Source organism: Hemicordylus capensis, chromosome 2, assembly GCF_027244095.1.
Source record: "Hemicordylus capensis ecotype Gifberg chromosome 2, rHemCap1.1.pri, whole genome shotgun sequence".
NCBI lineage: Eukaryota > Metazoa > Chordata > Lepidosauria > Squamata > Cordylidae > Hemicordylus > Hemicordylus capensis.
The window spans coordinates 281,058,290-281,080,517 of NC_069658.1; the positions used below are offsets into that span (position 1 = coordinate 281,058,290).

Consider the following 22,228-nt stretch of genomic DNA (forward strand, 5'->3'; position numbering starts at 1 on the left):
TGAGTAATTTAGTCACAATGTCAGCCAATGTCCTTTTACTTTGCTTGTTACAATCATAGCAACTTTCCCTCCCACTATGAGTTTTCCTTCTTCTCCAGAAGACTTGACATATCATTGTCATGGCTGTCCCATGGTGGGTTTTAAAGCAGGGCTCATCAGATGGGAGAACAGAAAGCCACCAACTGCTTCGGTCCCATCAATATCCCTCTCCAGCATTCACCTCCACAGGGACCTCAACCTGGCCTTTCTTAAGGGCAGCAGAGGCATAGTCCCAGCCCTTGGTTCTACTGGATCCAGGCAGGGTCATACAGCAGTTCATCACAGGATGCTCTCCTGATTCCCATAGCCCCTCTTTCCCTCCAGTTCTTCCTACAGGCCTACTTTACCTTGACCCAATGTTGTTTCCTACAGCAAGTGGCAGGGGTCACAACAGAAGATAACTAGGAATATATGGAAAAAACTGTTATTACAAGTAATCTTAAAATTATTAACTCTTAAAGAGTTAAGTCTTAAAACTAGAGATCCTTAAAGAAAAATGCTGCAGTTTTCTTTTCAATACTAAGAAGCATTAGGACTACAAAAATATCCCTGTAGGAATAAAAAGCTATTGCAATGAAGGTTTGATCACTAACACACAAGATAGGTTTCACCTGAAATTAGGCAATCAAAGCAACTGAGCTTGATCTCAATCAATCGAACCCTTAACCTTTATTATATCAATGGTACCACACCAATTAAAGCTCTGTCACCATTTCCATTACAAACTCCTACTCCTATTGGCTTATTGTCTTGGTGCTTTCCTCAACAGGATGAAAGTGGGACTGTAAATTTCCATCCAAAATGCAAATTATTACATAAGATATACACCTTTTTAAAAAATATCTTGCTAAAAAGGTGGGGTAATTTTGCTCTTACTGAACTCATGAGAGAAAATTATGTTGATGGGAGTACATGCAAGCAGGAAAAACAGGCTTAGTATCAGAATAAACATATTTCAAGAATTCCTAGGCAGCTCTCAAGATTTTTGCATCTCAAGAATAGCCGGCTCCAGATTTCACCAAGTTCTCAACAAGTTAATTCCTTGAGGGAAACTACATCCTTGGTGTGGTGTTTCTAATTAATCTATTTCTTATTCCAAACCAGCTCTCGAATACTTTAGATTAGCAACAACCTAGTCCAGCTGTAGACTGCGGGTGGGGCAGATAGAGAACAAGCAACAGAACAGGAAAGCAGTTTGCATTGTCTGGCTGTACTAAATACTTTCTTCGTTAAATTCTTAATATTATTAAATGTAATCTACTGCCTGGTCCGTGAATGTTACAAGCCTTCATTCCCTGGATTCTATACTTAATATGCAGAATCCTGGAACCTTCAGCTACAGAGAACAAAGATACAGTACTGATTCCTTCAAAGCAGTGCAAATAATTTCCCAATCCCAACAAGTATCCACTAAGCAGGGGTGTACCATCAATAAGACAAAGGGAGGCAAATGTCTCATGTCCCAGCCTCCTCTGAGGACCCCCCAAGGCCAGTGCCCCCAACAGCACCAAAGAAGCCTGGCAGTCTGCTCCCTGCACTCACCCCATCAAGCAAGCAATTATATGTATGTGTGTATATAAAAATTTGGGCGGTGTGTGTGTATATATATATATATATATATATATATATATATATATATATATATATATATATACATATATACATACACACACACACACACACACACACCGCCTGGGCAGTTTACAATTAAAAACCAAGAACTAAAATTATTTAAAACTATAAATCTAATTAAAATCCTGGGTGAATAAATGTGTCTTCAGTGCCTTTTTAAAAGTTGCCAGAGATGGGGAAGCTCTTATTTCAACAGGGAGAGCACTCCAAAGTCCAGGGGCCGCAACGGAGAAAGCCCGTTCCCGAGTAACCACCAGACAAGTTGGTGGCAGCCGCAAGCGAACCTTTCCAGATGATCTTAGTAGGCGGTGGGGCTCATGGTGAAGAAGACGTTCTCTTGAATACCCTGGGCCAAAGCTGTTTAGGGCTTTATAGGTAATGACCAGCACCTTGTATTTTGCCCAGAAACATATCGGCAACCAGTGCAACTCCTTCAAGACAGGAGTAATATGGTCTCTCCTAGATGACCCAGAGACCAACCTGGCTGCCACATTCTGGACCAACTGCAGTTTCCGGACTACGTACAAAGGTAGCTCCATATAGAGTACATTGCAGTAATCCAGCCTAGAGGTTACCAGCAGATGTACCACTGTTTTGAGGTCGTTCATCTCAAGAAACGGACACAGCTGGCGTATCAGCCAAAGCTGATAGAAGGCACCTCTGGCCACCACCTCAACCTGGGACACCAGGGAGAGGTTCAAATCCAGAAGCACCCCCAGACTACGTACCTTTTCCTTCTGGGGGAACGTGACCCCATCCAGAACAGGCAGATCAAAATTGTCTGCAGAGTTCCGACCCCAAACACTAAGTACCTCTGTCTTCTCTAGATTCAGTCTCAGTTTGTTATCCCTCATCCAGCCCATTACTGCCACCAGGCAGGCACTGAGAGAGGTTATGCCTTCTCCTGATGATGCTGACATGGAGAAATAGATTTGGGTGTCATCAGCATACTGATAATATGCTGCACCAAATACCCTGATGATCTCTCCCAGTGGTTTCATATAGATGGTAAACAACATCGGAGACCATGTGGAGCCCTGAGGGACACCATACAAAAGTTCAGATTTTGAAGAACATCCATCTCCAAGGGACACCATCTGGGATTTCCCCGTGAGGAAGGAGTGGAACCACTGCAAAGCAGTCCCTCCCACCCCCAATCCCCTCAGACGCTCCAGAAGGATACTATGGTCAACAGTATCGGAAGCCACTGAGAGATCCAAAAGGACCAAGAGAGTTACACTCCTTCGGTCAATTCCCAGTTGGAGATCATCCATCAGGCCAACCAAGGCAGTCTTCACCCCATAGCCCATCTGAAAGCCATTTTGAAATGGGTCTAGATGATCGGTTTCCTCCAAGACTGCCTGGAGCTGGGAGGCCACCACCTTCTCAATCACCTTACCCAGCCATGGAAGGTTGGAGACAGGCCTGTAGTTGCTTAACTCTGAGGGATCCAAGGCAGGCTTCTTCAGAAGCAGTCTAATGCTTGCCTCCTTAAGACAAGGAAGCATCCTGCCCTGCCTCAGAGAAGCATTTATAATCTCTACCAGGCCCTCTACAACAGCCTCCCTGCCAGACAGTATAAGCCATGTTGGGCAGGGAGGAAGAGGGCAGGTGGTAGGCCGCTCCATTCCAAGCAACTTGTCCACATCCTCAGGAATCACAAACTGAAACTGATCCAGGGTCATCACATAAGAGGAGCTGCTGGCCACCTCAGCATCAGACTCTATAACAATTGTGGAGTTTGAATCTAAATCAGCCTGAATACGAGATATTTTGTCCACAAAGAACTCATTAAAAATGTCACAGTGAGTAATTGCTGGTTCCAAGAAGTACTGATTAAAGGGGGAAGGGGCACACATTAGCCCCTTCATGACCCTGAGCAACTCCGCCAGAGAGGACACTTAGGAGCGATCATGTCCACTGCCCTAGTGAGTTGTTTATTCCAATTTTCCACCATAGTGTCGACAAGGTCAACAGCCGAGCAGCCAAGCAGAGCCAGCACTAAATCCCTCCAAGGCTTCTTGGAATCCTATTGGACTCAGTAACCTCCTCGGGAGGACCATCCTAATGGGCCCTCCACCCCTGCAGTGGTGGGACATGGTGGTGAGTCCAACTATATCCAGATGGTGGTCCATCCATGACAATGGGGAAGCCACAGGAGTCACCACCCACAGAACACCACCCTGTTTAGAGTGAAAGACCAGATCAAGTGTATGACCAGCAATATGCATTGGTCCCAAGACCACCTGGGCTAGGCCCATAGTCATAATGTCCGCTATGAACTCTTGAGCCGCCCTGGACCATTTGGTCCCAAGTTGTACATTGAAGTCCTCCAGCACCAGAAGCCTGGGAGACTCCAACACCAAGCCCGAGACCAAGTCTGTCAGCTCAGTTAGGGACTCAGTTGGGTAGTGGGGCAATTGGTATACCAACAGAAGTCCCAGTCTATCCCTGGTCCCCAAACTTAGGTACACACATTCAATTTCATATCTCCCCACCCCGCTTTCCCCCCTCCCCCACTTGCAGGGAAGATGGTATCAACCAGAATGCTGACTATGCTTGTGGAAGAGAGTTGCTTACTGTCGGGTTCCAATGCGTGGATACAGTGGCAGTGGCTCTGTGAAAGCTGCTCTTGCTGAGGGGGAGGTTGGAGAGGGACAAAGAAAGCAACATGAATAGGAAAGAGTAGCTGCTGAGAACCCTGAAAGGTGAAAGGATGGCAGTGCATGGGGGCTGAGCCGCAGGCTCGTGGAAGGTGGGAGAGATAGCAATAGCACTTACATTTATATACCGCTTTATAGCCGGAGCTCTCTAAGCGGTTTACAATGATTTAGCATATTGCCCCCAACATTCTGGGTACTCATTTTACCGACCTTGGAAGGATGGAAGGCTGAGTCAACCTTGAGCCCCTGGTCAGGATCGAACTTGCAACCTTCTGGTTACAGGGCGGCAGTTTTACCACTGCGCCACCAGGGGCTCCTCATGCAGGACTTTGGGTGCAAAGAGATCCTACCCGACCTCTTTCAGTCAGAACAGGAGCTGAAGCTTCCTTGCTCGAATCCCCCAAACAAGCTTAGAGAACCACCCTGACCCCATACTGAGAGATTGCCCCCTTTTGATGTGCACAAGCATTCACAATGCGGTTTAAGGGGAGGGGTGAGAAAGCAGAAGAGGGGAAGATTGAGTGCAAGAAAGAAAACACAGGGTTAAATGGAGCGGGGGGGCTGTGCACATGCACTGATGGAGGAGTTTCACCATACTAAACAAAGGAGCTCTCACAAGAGGAGGAACCATATAAATGCTCACTTTATGGCTTAAAGCTTCTACAATAAATTAGATCTACTTAATCCAGTAAATTATCAAATTGTCAAATTGGGGTCCACAGATGTTGGATTACAACTCCCACCTCCCACCAGCCCGAAGGCCATTGTAGCTGTGGATGATGAGAGTCGTAGGTCCAACAATAATTGGGGACCCAGGTTGACAATCTCTGGGTCAGATATAATTTTTTATCCATTTCTGAATTTGGAGGCATGTGTTCTTTACTCATGTCATTGGGCTGGGTGCAATAAACCTGGTTCAAATTCAAAAGCTAAGCATAAGCACCCCACATGTTTTAAATGCCCCCCCCCCATATACCTCTGAGCTTCAGGTTGCTATTCAAAAGTGGCTCTTGTTGCCTGTTTAAATAAGAAAGGCCCACTTTTAATTCAAGAAAAAGGGGGAATCTGAGCAATGATCTCGTGTCATTTTTACTCCCTCCAGACACTCTCCTAACCCCCCACTGCTGCTGTCCAGCCCCCGCCGCTATTTCCCCTTGGTCGCCACTCACCACTCACCCCCCCGGTGGTGGCAGCGGGCACAGGCAGGCCTCAGCTCGCCACTCAACCCCACAATGGCTGCTGTGTGGTGCGCACAATTGGGCCTCCTTGGCCTGCAGTCCAGCCTCCTCTGTCTGCACGTGTGTGCTGTAGGCATGATGGAGTGTTGCATCCCATGTGGGATGCGACACTCCATCATGCCTACTGCGCACACGTGCAGACAGAGGAGGCCAATCTGCAGGCCTGGGAGGCCCGCCTGCGCACGCCGGAGGAGCTGCCGCGGGGGTGTGAGTAGTGAGTGTCTGCTGAAGGGGAAATAGTGGCAGGGTCCAGGCAGCAACGATGGGGTCCAGACATCAGCGGTGGGGCATTGGGGCTCTGGGGAGGCCCCCCCAGAGCATTTAGAGGCTCCCCAGGAGGCCACAAACTCCTGCACCGTGGTCCGTGCCTAAATGCACCACTGGGAGAGAGCAACTGGCCCTATCCATCCCCAGAACAGGATCCCTGAGGTGGCAGTATATAAATATAACACGAGGGGCCCATTTTAAAATCTCATCTCCAGGCCCACTCCAACCTTGGTACGCCTCTGCCACTGAGTCCTGTTTTGTGTAAATTAACCCCAGAGCAGCCTACTCACCAGAACTGTGGAACCATTTGTTGCAAATCTGTGTGAATTAAAACTTAACAGGGACCTCAGAGTGCTGGGCAAGCTCCTAGAACTCTGGCCCTTCAGTATCTTAAAGATGCTTAGGGCAAACAACAGAGTCATAACAGGGCTTTAAGACTGAAGCCAAAACCACACAAAACTTTGGCTGAAGACAAAGGTGCCGTGACATTGCCTATGTTCCTTCCTCTCTTTTTATTACAACAGACATAACTGTTACTCCCCTAGGACCTGCTATGCAATATCACTTGTCTTTCGCTACCAAATGACCTTTATATGGTTCTGTAGACCTTCACTCAAGTTGGAAAAGGACATTATGTTTTTATGGTTGCCATAGCCAAGAAATAATACACTTAAGTGATCCTACAACTGGAAAATGCAGCATGTGACATGTTGTGGGTTTCAGAATGACTTACAGGTTGAGAAAGTCATTTCCACCACTTGGAATGAGTTCATGAGCTATATTTTTTGTTACAATTAACTATATGAAACTCTTGCTGTCAAAGTTCAGTCATCATAACTCAATCAGTTAATTTCATAACATGAGTCAATCGGGAATGTGATAACCATATCATGTCTTTGCTATCACTAAACGTGTTGTGAACTCTTAATATCCAATACTTTTTGTTATTTAGGTCAGGTCAATTTTTGTCAACTTAAAAGAGGAATAGAAACAGAAACAAGCAATTACTGTAAGCTCCTCATAACAAGAGCCACTTATTTTTAGATGTTGGTAATCATGAACAAATACCAACTCTACTGAAGTGTCACCAACCACATGGCTGACCTCAATCCAAAGCATAGTTCGTACTTTAAATATTCAGCAGATCATCATATTGAGCAAGATCACCAGACTTCCAAGTTACATTTCAGTAGGGCAATCATATAAGTCTGTTCTGGATACGGTCTAAATGTATGTTTGTGATCTTAAAAACTCTAGGAATACACCTAAAATGCTTTCTATGCAAATAGAAGCTACACCAATGTTTCCCTTCTGGCTGTAACTCCATGCATTGGACCAGGGTCTCCAACATTTAGGAGCGGGTGTGGAAATGTGAAAAAGCCTGCTGTGAATATGGGAGCTACTGCACAGCTCTTTGAACTCTAGCCATAACAAGAGCTAAAGCAGGCTACAAAATGTGCTTTAGAGTGAAACAAAAGAGTGAATGTTGTGTTTGAACATTTCCCTAAAATGTTTACTTTTAAAACATAGTACCAGTTCTCCAAAGTGTTCAATCATTTTTCAACATTCTAAAATGAAAACAAAACCATTGCCATATATTAAAAGAGTCATGAGATGCAAAGACCAAGAACTAAACAATTACTGACATCATATGAAAGCTACTTTACAACTACATAACTGATACTTGTTACTATGGTACTTCAAGAATGACTAATTTTTGAAGAAAAAGTGAACATAGAGCAGCCAAATGAAGATTGGCCAGACGACACAGCTTCCATTCCAAATACTGATATTACTATCCTTCCTAATTTTATTAGTTATCCCTTCTGTGATCCAATAGGTATAGAAGGAATAAGGAATGCCCTTATTTGGAGTTAGACCCTTCTAGCCCAATGCAACCAAATCTAATTTAAAAAACAAACTACCAAGCCAATCTCTCCCCAATTTTCAAACTTATTAGAAAGGCAAAAAGGATAAAAAAAATGGCTAACACATTTGTATATAACAGGGATCCCCCATTCCTTTAAATGAAAAAGAGTCTATATTTTGGTACACTCAAAATTGCTTCATTAAAATTTTTAAATCATAAGAATAACAATCTAGCAGATTAACACCAACTCTCACGTAGAAGTTCAGCCTCCTAGATTTCAATCAGTCTTACTTTGTAGTAAGTATTCTTTGGACTACAAGACTTAAACTGTATCTCATGTGAAGTTTATTGAAAGTAGGCCCTATTTAACTCAGTGGGACTTACTTCTTGGTGAACATGTTTAGGTTTGTAATGAAGGATTCCCCGCTGCCCCACCAGTGGTTATACTGAGACAGAATCTAACCTATGTTAGATATGATCTGGTGACACAAATCACCCCAAACGTTTGCTAACTTTGCCAGTATCTGAGGAATTGCCTTCTGGGCAGACAATTCAAAGCTAGCCAAAAATCTGAAGCAACATCTCACCTTCTAACATTGTTGTGTCTGGTAAACACAGCACCAGAACTATTATTTAGCACAGCTCCCAAGACAGTCCACAGATTTTGACTTAACCACCCTAGTGCATTCAGGTATATGCATATATTTTCACTCTGGACCCTTCAAGTTGATTAATTCCATCCTGATCACTGACTATTATAGGAGATTTTGTGGGTCAGCAACAATGTTCAGATAACCAGGAGACAGTAAAAACAATTAAAAACATTGCTTCTTCCCCCCACCCCGCTTCCATGCCATGCTTCATGGAACACTCAACAAAAGGGCATGGGGATGGGAATACTGAGAAAGTTCAAGAAACTGAAAATGTGACAATGGAAATTAATCTTTTAAAAAAAGTGAGAGGGAAACACAAGGAGAGGTAGAGAAAACCAACTGGCAACATTCTGCCCTCTAGATGGAAAATAAATAAATGAGTACACAAAAGAAACCAGTGAGAAAGGTTACATGTGGAAGCTCCATTTCTCTACCCCAGGCCTGCACAACATACGGCCCGCGGGTCGCATGCGGCCCACGAGGCCTTTTTTCTTGGCCCCTGCCCTGCAAAAGCCCTCCCATTGCAAAGGGGCGGCGGGAGAACTCCCCTGCCGTGCCCTTCCCCTTTGCCGGTCTGGCTGCGCGAAAGGCTTCTTAGAAGCCATTTGCAGCCAGACTGGCAAAGCGGACGGCAGGGGGTTCTCCGCCGCCCGTTTTCTAAAAGGAAGCTCCTTTTAGAAAACGGGCGGCGGAGAACTCCCTGCCGTCCACTTTGCCGGTCTGGCTGCAAATGGCTTCTTAGAAGCCATTTGCAGCCAGACTGGAAGCTGAGGTTGGTGGAGCGGACGCGCACAGGGCCACAGGAAGACAGCCCCGAGTGTCTTCCTTTCCGGGAAGGGGGCTATGTCTACTTCCTGTTCTCGCGGCGTGGAGCCAAGGCACAGATAGAGAACCGCGCCTACCTCTCCCGGAGCTGCCCCAGTGCTGTGCTCCTACAGCTTGAGTGAGGTGAATGAGGCCATGGAGCAGACGCGGCGGCTGTGTTACACCTCAGCTGGACTAGGTCCCACAAGGGAGGAGGAGGCTGCCATTGAGTACGGCGTGACTTCTCGGTGCAACTTGTTGCCCAAGGTGAGAGGGGATAAAAGTGGCTGCTTTTGTTTGATGGGGAGAGGATCTCTTTGTGAATGCCTGCCCCACCCTGCATTCCATCCTTTCTACTTCCATGTTGTTAATTTTTTTGTTCCCCAGGAGTCCCCAGAGGCTTATCCCTGTGGGGATGAACACACGCCTAGTCCCATTGCCAGGCAGAAGCCAGTGTTGGCTGAGGACCCTTGCCTGTGCACCTCTCTCAAGCCAAGCCTCCTGCCCCGTCCTTTCCATCTTTCTTTCCACTTCTCCCTTCTTTTCCAAAATTATGAGAAGAGCTTCCCATTGCCAGCCAGAAGCCAGTGTTGGCTGAGGACCCTTGCCTGTGCATCTCTCTCAAGCCAAGCCTCCTGCCCCATCCTTTCCATCTTTCTTTCCACTTCTCCCTTCTTTTCCAAAATTATGAGAAGAGCTTCTCATATTTTTCCCCCCTTAAAAGTGTTCCATGTTATGTGTGATGATTTGGCAGAGGTGGATAGGAAAAACAATGCATTTTATTATGTATTTTGTACAGATTGTATAATATTTATATTATTAAAATGAATTTTAATTCAACTTACTTCATATTAATTTAAATTAATCTTGGCCTGCTAGAATGTCAAAAGTTAAATTTTTATTAAATTCATTTTAAATTAATTTCACTTTAATTTGATTGATTGATTGATTGATTGATTGATTGATTGATATTAAGTGTTACTCTAATAATCAGCACCCTAAGAATTGACCTTGGCCCCCATGAACCAAGTCACGGGTGGTTTCGGCCCACCAGGTCATTTGAATTGTGCAGGCCTGCTCTACCCCATGCATCCTTTTGAAAGCCACATAAATAAGCACAAAAATTCTTCAGTCTGGAAGGGTCCTGGATTTGTATGGCATATTGATGCACTTTGCAAGATGGCATCTTCAGTGAGGAAAGGCATATTTATGGGCACACAGACCAGCAAGGCAGAGTACCAAACACATGCATTTGCTTCATCTCACATAGATATTAAGAGCAAACATGAAATTTTCATTTACCTTTTTAGTGGCTTCTGTAAAGCAATCTTCAGCTACAGCCAACCAAAATGGCTGGTCTTCTTACCCTGGAAACAAAAAGAATATGGCAATATGATTGGCTGATCACAGCTAGCAACAACATTGGAATTTTCTCTGGCACCACATTATTCAAGTAAACCATAAAGCTATTCCCCACCCCTTTTACAGCATTAACAGGGATCGGGGGGGGAGAATTGCAGACCTGACTCAAGAGATGGGCATGCGGGCTGCCATTTTAGTCCCCCAGCACATGTCACTGGTGGACCAATCACATGCAAGGAGCTTTCTGTGGATTGTGGGAATAGCCTCAGTATCTTTCCCAAACATCTATTCTGCTATCTTACTTTATATTTCTTTTCCCTGCTCAGCAGCACCTTCTCCAGCATTCCGGGGCTTCAAATGACTGTTGCTTCAAAATTGGGCAAGTTGTATAACTCTAAGCCTTAGAGTTATGCAGCTGTGTATGACTGGTGTTATTTGCTGTTGCCTTAAAGTACCAAGATCTTTAAACAACAACAACAAAAAACCGCTACCATCACTGGTCTTAAGCGAATTCCTTAGTTCATCATCAGTGTTTTTTCTTCACAAATAATAAGAATTATTTGGTTGCTTTGAGCTAGTTTGGGCTGGTATTCTTATCTGAGTTGTTTTAGAAGCCCTGATCAGTAGTGACTCAGAGGTAAGTCCCTGTTTCACTGTTTACTTACTCTGGTGTGATTTATCATATACCATCTCCTGTAGTTATAACACACACACTCTCTCTCTATTTGTTGTCTAGCATCTGGGATCTATTATAAGCAATCTTGTGCAGTTGCCGTTTCCCATATTTTGGCAACATATTGTGTATTCATTAGAATTGGTTTTTTCAGTTTGTTGCAGTGTAAATTTTTGCAGCCAGATTCTAGCGTAAATTTGATTTTTCTAATATTGGTAATTATCAATCTCCTCTTTTCTATTCCTACAATTTGTTAGCTACTCCCAATCATTTTGTTTCACCCTTGAATCCATTCCATAGTCCCATGCTTGCTGAGTTTATTTAGGGGTTTTTAGGAAAGTCATTGTCTTGTACGTTGCATTAGCGGGATCAGCTTTTCTACACATCTTTTGGTACTCTAAAGGAGTACCAGTGGGGTTAGGGTTAATGGCAATTTTCATTTTCAATTGGCAGCTCATCTCAGCTGCCTCTACTTTGCTGGGTTTTTGTCTATATGGTTAGATAATTTCTTTTTGACCTTGAGTTCCTCATGTTCTGCTCTTCCTTCCTTTTATCTTTCCTCTTTCACATGGGTTTGTAACATGCAGTTGTGCTTAATTTAAGTATTGTTCCCTCCCCTCCAGTTTTGCTTTTCATTTTGAATATAAATAACAACAATAATAATAATATAATATAATACAATACAATAAATACAATAAAATAAAAGGGGTGGGGTTTGTTTGTTTTTAATATGGAGCATTTGTTAGCCTATGCTAGGGAGTAATTGTTATGAGTAGAAATATTGCTGGTATGTGTATGTATTTGTGTGTGTGTGTGTGTGTTGATTAATTATTATAATTAGATGATGATGATGATGATGATGATAGACTGGACTCGTAGGGGCAAATATGGATTGTTCCCTTTGCTGGGCATGATCTGCCCTGGCTGCATTTTGGGGTTGTTCGGGGAGGGGCACTTGTATGCAGATGCTTCAGGTTCCCTCCCTGGCATCTCCAGGTTGGGGCTGGGTGTGGCTCTTGCGTGCAGCCTGGAAGCCACCGCTGGTGGTCTGTGTTGACATTGCTGGGCTGGATGGACAGGTGGTCTGGCTCGGTGTGTGGAGGATACCTATGTTCCTAACAAACAATGAGTTTTGTTTCAATCAACCGAGGGAGTCATAAACAGGCAAACTAAAAAACCCAAAATAAAAACAGAGGGGAGGATAACAAATATTGTAATAATGATACATTTATTTGGAGTGTTGCTCTGCTGGAGTGTTTCCCTTGGTTTTACTAAGATAATATTCCATGCTCCCGGGAGATATCTTAAGAACATAAGTACAGCCCTGCTGGATCAGGCACAAGGCCCATCTAGTCCAGCATCCTGTTTCACACAGTGGCCCACCAGATACCTCTAGGGAGCCCACAGGAGAGAGGTATGTGCATGCCTTCTATCCTGCTGTTGCTTCCCTGCAACTGGTATTGAGAGGCATCATGCCTCTGAAGCTGGAGGTGGCCCACAGCTACCAGACTAGTAGCCTTTGATAGACCTGTCCACCATGAATCTGTCTAACCCACTTTTAAAGCCATCCAAGCTGGTGGCCATCACCACATCCCATAGATTAATTATGCACTGTGTGAAAAAGTACTTCCTCATGTCGGCCCTAAATTTCCCGACCTTCAGTTTCATAGGGAGACTCCTGGTTTGAGTGTTGTGAGAGTGGGAGACAAATTTCTCTCTGTCCACCCTCTCCACTCCATGCATAATTTTATACAGGTGAAACTCGAAAAATTAGAATATCGTGCAAAAGTTCATTAATTTCAGTAATGCAAATTAAAAGGTGAAACTGATATATGAGATAGACGCATTACATGCAAAGCGAGATAAGTCAAGCCTTAATTTGTTATAATTGTGATGATCATGGCGTACAGCTCATGAGAACCCCAAATCCACAATCCCAGAAAATTAGAATATTACATGAAACCAATAAAACAAGGATTGTAGATAGAACAATATCGGACCTCTGAAAAGTATAAGCATGCATATGTATTCAGTACTTGGTTTGGGCCCCTTCTGCAGCAATTACTGCCTCAGTGCGGCGTGGCATGGATGCTATCAGCCTGTGGCACTGCTGAGGTGTTATGGAAGACCAGGATGCTTCAATAGCGGCCTTCAGCTCTTCTGCATTGTTTGGTCTCATGTCTCTCATCCTTCTCTTGGCAATGCCCCATAGATTCTCTATGGGGTTCAGGTCAGGCAAGTTTGCTGGCCAATCAAGCACAGTAATCCCATGGTCATTGGACCAGGTTTTGGAACTTTTGGCAGTGTGGGCAGGTGCCAAGTCCTGCTGGAAAATGAAGTCAGCATCCCCATACAGCTCGTCTGAGGAAGGAAGCATGAAGTGCTCCAAAATCTCCTGATAGACGGATGCGTTGACCCTGGACTTAATGAAGCACAGTGGACCAACACCAGCAGATGACATGGCTCCCCAAATCAACACAGACTGTGGAAACTTCACACTGGACTTCAAGCATCTTGCATTGTGTGCCTCTCCATTCTTCCTCCAGACTCTGGGTCCTTGGTTTCCAAATGAGATGCAAAAGTTGCTCTCATCAGAAAAAAGGACTTTGGACCACTGAGCAACAGACCAGTCCTTTTTTTCTTGAGCCCAGGTAAGACGCTTCTGACATTGTTTGTTGTTCAGGAGCGGCTTGACAAGAGGAATACGACATTTGAAGCCCATGTCCAGGATTCGTCTGTGTGTGGTGGCTCTTGATGCACTAACTCCAGCCTCAGTCTACTCCTTGTGAAAGTCCCCAACACTTTTGAATGGCCTTTTCCTGACAATCCTCTCCAGGCTGCGGTCATCCCTGCTGCTTGTGCACCTTTTTCTTCCACACTTTTCCCTTCCACATAACTTTCTATTAATGTGCTTTGATACAGCACTTTGGGAACATCCAACTTCTTTTGCAATTACCTTTTGAGGCTTTCCCTCCTTATGGAGGGTGTCAATGATGGTTTTCTGCACAACTGTCAAGTCAGCAGTCTTTCCCATGATTGTGATTCCTAATGAACCAGACTGAGAGACCATTTAAAGGCTCAGGAACCCTTTGCAGGTGTTATGGATTGATTAGCTGATTGGAGTGGGACACCTGGAGCCTAGACTGTTGAACCTTTTCACAATATTCTAATTTTCTGGGATTGTGGATTTGGGGTTCTCATGAGCTGTACGCCATGATCATCACAATTATAACAAATTAAGGCTTGACTTATCTCGCTTTGCATGTAAGGCGTCTATCTCATATATCAGTTTCACCTTTTAATTTGCATTACTGAAATTAATGAACTTTTGCACGATATTCTAATTTTTTGAGTTTCACCTGTACACCTTGATCATGTCTCCCCTTAGTTGCCTTTTTTCCAAGGTAAAGAGCCCCAGATGCTGTAGCCTAGCCTCATAAGGAAGGTGCTCCAGGTCTCTGATCATTTTGGTTGCCCTCTTCTGCACCTTTTCCAGTTCTACAATATCTTTCTTAAGGTACAGTGACCAAGCTGTAAGCACAGTACTCCAGATGTGGCCGCACCATAGATTTGTATAAGGGCATTATAATATTAGCATTTTATTTTCAATCTCCCTCCTAACCATTCCTAGCATGGAATTAGCCTGTTTCACAGCTGCCATGCACTGAGACAACACTTTCAATGAGTTGTCCACCATGATCCCAAGATCTCTCTTCTAGTCAGTCACTGACAGCTCAGATCCCATCAGCATATATATGAAGTTTGTGAGCTTCTTTGTTATCTCATCATAGCAATCTCTTCTTGCCCTCACAATATAGGGGATCATCGCTTCCCTGGTAAATTTTCCACTCATTCTTAACATGTTTATTATTCTCTATCAGTCAGGACTTCTATTATAGGGGAAGTTTCCCCCTGTATTTTCTTAATTTGGAAGGTACCTTTTCAGCACATTCTTATTGAGCCTCTTGAATTATGTTTTAAATAAGTGTCGTCCTTCTGGAGCATAATCCCTTTTGTCTTTTTCCTTCACTCAGTTCATGTTACTAAATCCATTTAATCTGGTAAATTTTCTCTTTGGGTGTCTGGCCCATCCACACAGGAATTATTTGATACTGAAATTGGATCATTCTATGGTCACTGTTCTTTAATGATCCTGTAATTCTTACACATTATATTTGGCCTGGGCACCACTTTGGTTTAAGTCTTTGACCACCACTTTCAAGTTGGTTCAGTGTAATAATTCTGGCACAGTCATTTATTAGGTCTGAATTTGTCCTCTCTGGTATATGAATGTGAATTGACCCAGTATATGTGGGTAACTGAAGTTGCCCATTGCTGGTTCACAACATTGCTGAACTGGATCACACTATCGTCTAGTTCTGCAATTCTTACATTAGGTATAGTCCTGGCATCCCTTGGGATTAAGTTTAAAGTTGTGTCTGACTATCTATGGCAGTTAATTTTCACATTTAGACATTTGAATTATCCAGTCTATGGGTGGTACTTGATGGCCCATTATTCTGTCCTACCTCTTATTTATTTCTCCAATGTGATGGAGGGTTATTGCTGATAGTGACAAATTTCCTTTAGTTCTTTTTTTATGCTTGTAACTCGGTGGGGCCTTTGGTCCACCTCTTTCTGGCCAATTATGGTGCTCACCTTTTATGGAACCCGACTGCATAGGGGTGTGGGGTGATAGCCTGGGTTCACTCTTTAGTCACAAGGACATCGCAGAATGATATAGACTGAGTTTTTTCCAATTTTGCTTAAGTATATTTTTAGGAGAGGTATTCCCATATATTGGTGATTCATTTGGGGGTAACAATGTTGGCTTGCATCAAGATGAGGCTCTAATATTACAGGCAATGGATGATTTTCAGAAATTAAAAGCTCTGCTTCTGGATCTCATCTTGGTCTGGTCCAACATGATTCTGAGTTTGCACTGGCAGGGCCAGGGCAGGATCCAGTTTTTCAATGGACAGATGTGGTGTGAACCACGAGATCAGATGGGTTGTAGTTTCTATGAGCGGATTAGTGATTCCGCACCTTGAGATTTTTGCTGAAGACGTCTGGTTTTGTCCAGATGGCGTTCATTTGTCAGATTTGGGGGAATTATGTCTTCCTCCAGAACCTGCAGGGAGGGTATAATTATAGATGGGTGGGTTGAGCGGGGCGAAACTGAGGTTTGCCCTGTTTCTGCGGCGGATGAGTACAGGCCAGGGTAGGTTAATTTTATATTGGTGTTGGGCTGGAGGGCCATTATGGTGAGTGGGAATATGGAGGAAGGCTTGGTGATCTTGCGACTCTCAGGCTGGATCCGCTCCCACTCGGATGCATGTTAGCAAACACTGTTCAATGCCTCATGACCTGGGTTGAGGTGGGCTGGCATGCATTTCCTCGATGAGGGTAACCTTGTGGTAGAGAAGAAGTTCAGACTGTGTACCAAGCCAAATCAAAGCCCGTGTCCTTCACCCTCCTGTGGGCATACCTCCTATGAGATTGACCCACATAGGGGATACCCACACTTTAGTTAAGATTCCTCGTTGCAAGTTTTGTAAATATTCAATAAGGTAGCCCTAGTTTTGTCCAACTACATCGATCCTGTCATTATTTGGGCCTGGGTTGGCAAACAAAACAACAAATGAATCCAATTGAACTTAATGGTGAATTTCAGAGAGAGTTAATAAAAACAATGAGGTCACAGGAACGTTTCTTATCAGTAACAATCATTATGAGGCTCTTCAGTTCAACACACACAAGTTTGTCTTCACAGGCAAAGAAATACTCTACAGATGATACCCACTTGGTTCTCTAGCACTAACTATCCAATCTAATCTCTCAGGAGGTATTGCTGGACACCACCCTAACTGGCCCTGCAGAAATATTGGAGTCCAGATCAGCCCAAATGTGATAATTTTTTTCTGCAAAGAATCCACTGAACGCATCACAGTGAGACATTATTTCTGGAAACAGATTTTCAAAAGAATGGGTTTGAGTTAAACCCCTAACAATTCAGAACTGCTTAACAAAACCTTGCAGATGCAATTCGCACAGAATAAAATCGGTTCCTTCCTGCACATACTATCACAGCATATGCCTTCAGATGGGCTCTGTGCTGTGTCTTATCCAATTCAAACTGAGTCCTCCTCCATTTGAACTCTGCATCTACCTTGCTGCTTCAGCTCCAGCAGCAATCCCATATGACATGGAGCTAATTTCTAAGTGGTTTGGAAAGCTTAGGAGTTATTGTGTCTGATAAGGGATGCAAGAAAGCCAGCATGGTGTACTGGTTAGAGTGCTGGACTAGGACCAGGGAGACCCGAGTTCAAATCCCCATTCAGCCATGAGACTTGCTGGGTGACTCTGGGCCAGTCACTTCTCTCTCAGCCTAACTTACTTCACAGGGTTGTTGTGAGGAGAAACAAGTATTAAGCAGGCTGGCCCAAGGGCCTGTGAGAAGAAGAAAGAAGGGAATAGCTTGGGTGGAGCACTGACTGTGCTGTCTTTGCCTCTGCCCCACCTTTCCTCAGGTGTGTAGGATCTCCTTGGGCTGTTGCTGTGGCTGGGGGCTCTGCTGCTATATAGGGCAGACTGGCCCAAGGACCTGGAGGAAGAAGAAAGAAGGGAACAGCTTGGGTGGGGCACTTACTATGCTGTCTTTGCCTCTGCCCCACCTTTCCTCAGGTGTGCAGGATCTCCTTGGACTGTTGCTGCTGCTGTGGCTGGGGGCTCTGCTGCTATATAGGGCAGGCTGGCCCAAGGGCTCTTGTCCTTGTGGCTCTCAGCCGTGAGGCGAGCTGCCTGGGGCCTAGAAGACCCTTCTCCTTCTGTCCTGAAGATCCTTCTTCCTGCAACCAAGAAGCCCAGCAAGAGATTGCACAAGTCTGGTTCTGTTTTTTATTAAGCCAAGAAGCTGTGGTGGGTTAGTCTGGGGAGATGTGTCTGGGAGAGCGAAAAAGTGGGTATGGAGTGGGGGCAGCGATATCACAGGTAGTGGGCAGAGGGAGGTATGGCGGTGGGAGTTGGGCAGGCCATTACAGGGGAAAATGGTCCAGGCAATTGAGTCCTGTTCCTTTTTCCGGCCCTTCTCCCAACCCTCTGACCCCAGGGAGCTCTGAGAACACTCCCTCGAAGATTAGGGTGCTGCTGCTGAATGCCAGGTCAGTTGATGCAAAAACTTCTCTCATCCACGATTTGATTGTGGATGAGCGTGCTGATCTGGTATGTATGACAGAGACCTGGTTGGATGTGCTGGGCGGGGTTGGTCTCTCTCAGCTTTGTCCTCCAGCTTTCCAGATCGTGCAGCAGCCCCACCTCGAGGGTCGGGGAAGAGGTGTCGCAGTCATCTTTCGAGAGACCCTCCCCGTTTCCAGGTGCCCGGTCAGGCAATCTCAGAATTTTGAGTGTTTCTCCTTGAGGGTGGGCCTCCGAGATAGGCTGGGGATTCTGCTGGTGTACCGACCACCCTGCTGCACTTCAGTCTCCCTACCTGAGCTGGCTGGGGTGGTCTCGGAGGTGGCCTTGGGTTCCCCCAGGCTTATTGTTTTGGGGGATTTCAATGTCCACGCTGAGGCCCCCCTAGTGGGTGCGGCTCAGGATTTCATGGCCTCCATGGCAACCATGGGCCTGTCTCAATTGGTATCGGGCCCTACCCACGTGGCGGGACACACTCTGGATCTGGTATTTGCCAACTGGGAAATAAATGATCTGGAGGCGGGGGGATTTGAGACCACTCCCTTGTCATGGACAGATCATCACCTGGTGGGATTTAGTTTGACTGCTCCGTCTGCCCTCTGCAGGGGTGGTGGGCCGATTAAGATGGTCCGCCCCCGGAGGCTTATGGATCCGTTCGGATTTCAGACGGCCCTCGGGGAGTTTCCAGTGTCCAGAGCTGGTGACCCTGTCGAGGCCTTGGTTGATCTCTGGAATGGAGAGCTGGCCCGGGCTGTTGATACGGTTGCTCCTAAACGCCCTCTCAGGCTTGGTGGAGCCAGATCTGGTCCTTGGTTTTCCTCGGAGCTTAGGGCGATGAAACAACTCGACGGCTGGAACGACGCTGGAGGAAGATTTGTCACGAATCTGACTGAACACGGGCTAGAGCCCATTTTAGGGACTACTCCGTGGCGGTGGGGGCGGCAAAGAAATGCTTTTTCTCCGCTTCCATTGTGTCTGCTCAGTGCAGACAAACAGAGCTGTTTCGTGTGGCAAAAACCTTGCTCCACTCCTCCACCAGACAATGGGGGAGGAGTCATCTACAGCTCTTTGTGATCAGTTTGCCTGTAACTTTGCAGATAAAGTCGCTCGCATCCGTGCTGACCTGGACTCCAGAGTTTTGGCAGTTCCGGCAGACGTGCCTCTGGTACCATCTGGTCCCGTTGTGTTAGATTCTTTTCAGTTGGTGCGGCCTGAGGATGTGGACAAGATCCTGGGCAGTGTGCAGGCGATATCGTGCGCTCTTGACCCTTGCCCTTCATGGCTAATAAAAGCTGCCAGGGAGGGGACAGGCAGATGGCTGGAGGTGATTATTAATGCTTCATTAAGGGAGGGGAGGATGCCATCGTGCTTCAAGGAGGCAGTGGTAAGACCACTATTAAAAAAGCCCTCCCTTGATCCCTCCAACTTGGATAACTATAGACCTGTGTCTAACCTTCCCTTTTTGGGCAAGGTGATGGAGCGTGTGGTGGTATCCCAGCTGCAGAAGGTCTTGGATGATACGGATTATCTGGACCCTTTTCAATCTGGCTTCTGCCCCGGGTATGGGACTGAGACTGCCTTGGTCGCTCTAGTGCTCTAGTGGATGACCTACGCTGGGAACGAGACAGGGGGAGTGTGTCCCTGTTGGTTCTGCTGGACCTCTCGGCGGCATTCGATACCATCGACCATGGTATCCTTCTGGGCCGCCTCTCGAATATGGGAATCGGAGGCACTGCATTGCAGTGGTTCCGGTCCTTTCTTGGGGGGAGGGTCCAGAAGGTGGTGCTGGGGGACTACTGCTCGGCCCCATGGCCGTTGGCCTGTGGGGTCCCGCAGGGATCGGTCTTGTCCCCCATGCTGTTTAACATCTACATGAAGCCGCTCTGAGAGGTCATCCGGGGACTTGGACTGAGTTGTCAGCAATATGCGGATGACACTCAGCTCTATCTCTCCTTGTCATCTGATCCTAGGGAGGCGGTGGATGTCCTGAATCAGGGGCTGGAGGCAGTGATGGGCTGGATATGGGCTAACAAACTGAAATTGAATCCGGATAAGACGGAGGTACTGTTGGTCAGTAGAAGAGCCAATCGGGATGAGGAGATTTTACTGGTTCTGGATGGGGTTGCACCTCCCTTGAAGGAGCAAGTACGCAGCTTGGAGGTACTACTGGACCCGGCTCTGCTTTTGGAAGCTCAGGTGGAGGTGGTGGCCAGGGGTGCCTTTGCACGGCTTCGGCTAGTGCGCCAGCTGCGTCCCTCTCGAGAAGGCAGATCTGGCCACGGTTACCCATGCCTTAGTCACGTCGCGGCTGGATTACTGTAACGCGCTCTACGTGGGGCTGCCCTTGAAGAATATCCGGAAACTTCAGCTAGTGCAAAACGCAGCAGTGAGGGTTTTATCCAGAGCTGCCCGTTGGGAGCACATCACCCCCATTCTGAAAGAGTTGCACTGGCTGCCGGTTCGTTTCCGGGTCCAATTCAAGGTGCTGGTTTTGACCTTTAAAGCCCTTAATGGTTTGGGCCCGGGGTATTTGAGGGACCGCCTGCTCCCAAGGGTTGCTGCCCACTTGATGAGGACATCTGAGGGGGCCCTGCTCCGGGTGCCGACAATGAGAGAGGCCCGGCTGTCGTGCACTCGGGACAGGGCCTTCTCTGTTGCTGCTCCCAGACTTTGGAATGCTCTCCCAGTGGCCATTTGCTCCTCAGACTCGATCACGGCTTTTAGAAAGCTTGTTAAAACTTGGCTTTTTACCCAGGCTTTTACATAATTGTTTTTACTGCTGCTTCTGTGTGTTTTTATCTGTTGTATTGTTTTTATGCCTGTATTTTATATGTGTGTGTGTGTGTGTGTATGTGTGTGTGTGTGTGTATGTAGATAGATAGATAGATAGATAGATATAGCTTGATGTTTTATTGCCTTTTTATTGTATGTTTTAACTTTTGTAAACCGCCTTGGGGTTGTCTTTTAACGAAAGGCGGTATATAAATGCAACAATAAATAAATAAATAAATAAATAAATAGTACGTAGTACACTGCTCTGGGCTCCTTGGAGGAAGAGCGGGATATAAAATGTAAAATAAATAAAAAATAAATAAATAAAAGAGAGCTTGAGGAGCATAACTGCCAAATGGGGCAATATATGGGGCAACATTTAAATGTAAAAAATAAATATAGCTACAAGTGTTAAGTGGGATAAGACTAACATCTTTAAATATATCAGAAGCAGAAACCCTGTCAAGGAGGAAGTTGGACCCTTAGATGATGAGAGTGTTAAAGAGATTATTAAAGAGACTAAGAGGATTACAGAAAAACTGAATGAGTTCTTTGCATTTGTCTTCACAGCAGAAGATATTGACCATATACCCGCTCGAAAACTCTGCTTCTCAGGCCTGCAACCTGAAGAACGGCCAATTTGAGGTGAGGAGAGAGGATGTTCTAAACTGTCTTGAAAAACTAAGAATTAACAAATTGACAGGTCCAGATGGCATCCACCCAAGAGTTCTGAAGGAACTCCAATGTTAAATTACTGATTTCCAAGCAAAAATATGTAACTTACCCCTCCAATCAGGCTCTGTACCAAAGGAATGGAAAGTAACTAATGCAACTCTGATATTCAAAAAGGGATCCGGGAAACTACAGACTGATTAGCTTGTCTCACTAACCTTTTGAAGCTCTTTGAGTGAGTGTCAACAGGCATGTGGACAAGCTCCCCACCAAAGGCTCTTGAGTAAACTTAGCAGTCATAGGGTAAGGGGACAGGTTCATGTGTGGATTGGTAACTGGTTGAAGGATAGAAAACAGAGGATAGGAATAAATGGACAGTTTTCATAATG

General features: G+C 45.5%; 1 protein-coding gene across 15 annotated transcripts in view; it reads right to left on the bottom strand.

Moving 5' to 3' along the window:
- Positions 1 to 22,228, bottom strand: part of FOXP1 (forkhead box P1) — an 823,426-nt gene that overhangs the window by 404,591 nt on the left and 396,607 nt on the right. For all 15 annotated transcript variants that reach the window (XM_053290523.1, XM_053290516.1, XM_053290515.1 and 12 more), the window contains one exon: positions 10,469 to 10,533. The gene's annotated coding sequence lies outside the window, so the exon portion shown is untranslated. The remainder of the gene's footprint in view (positions 1 to 10,468; positions 10,534 to 22,228) is intronic.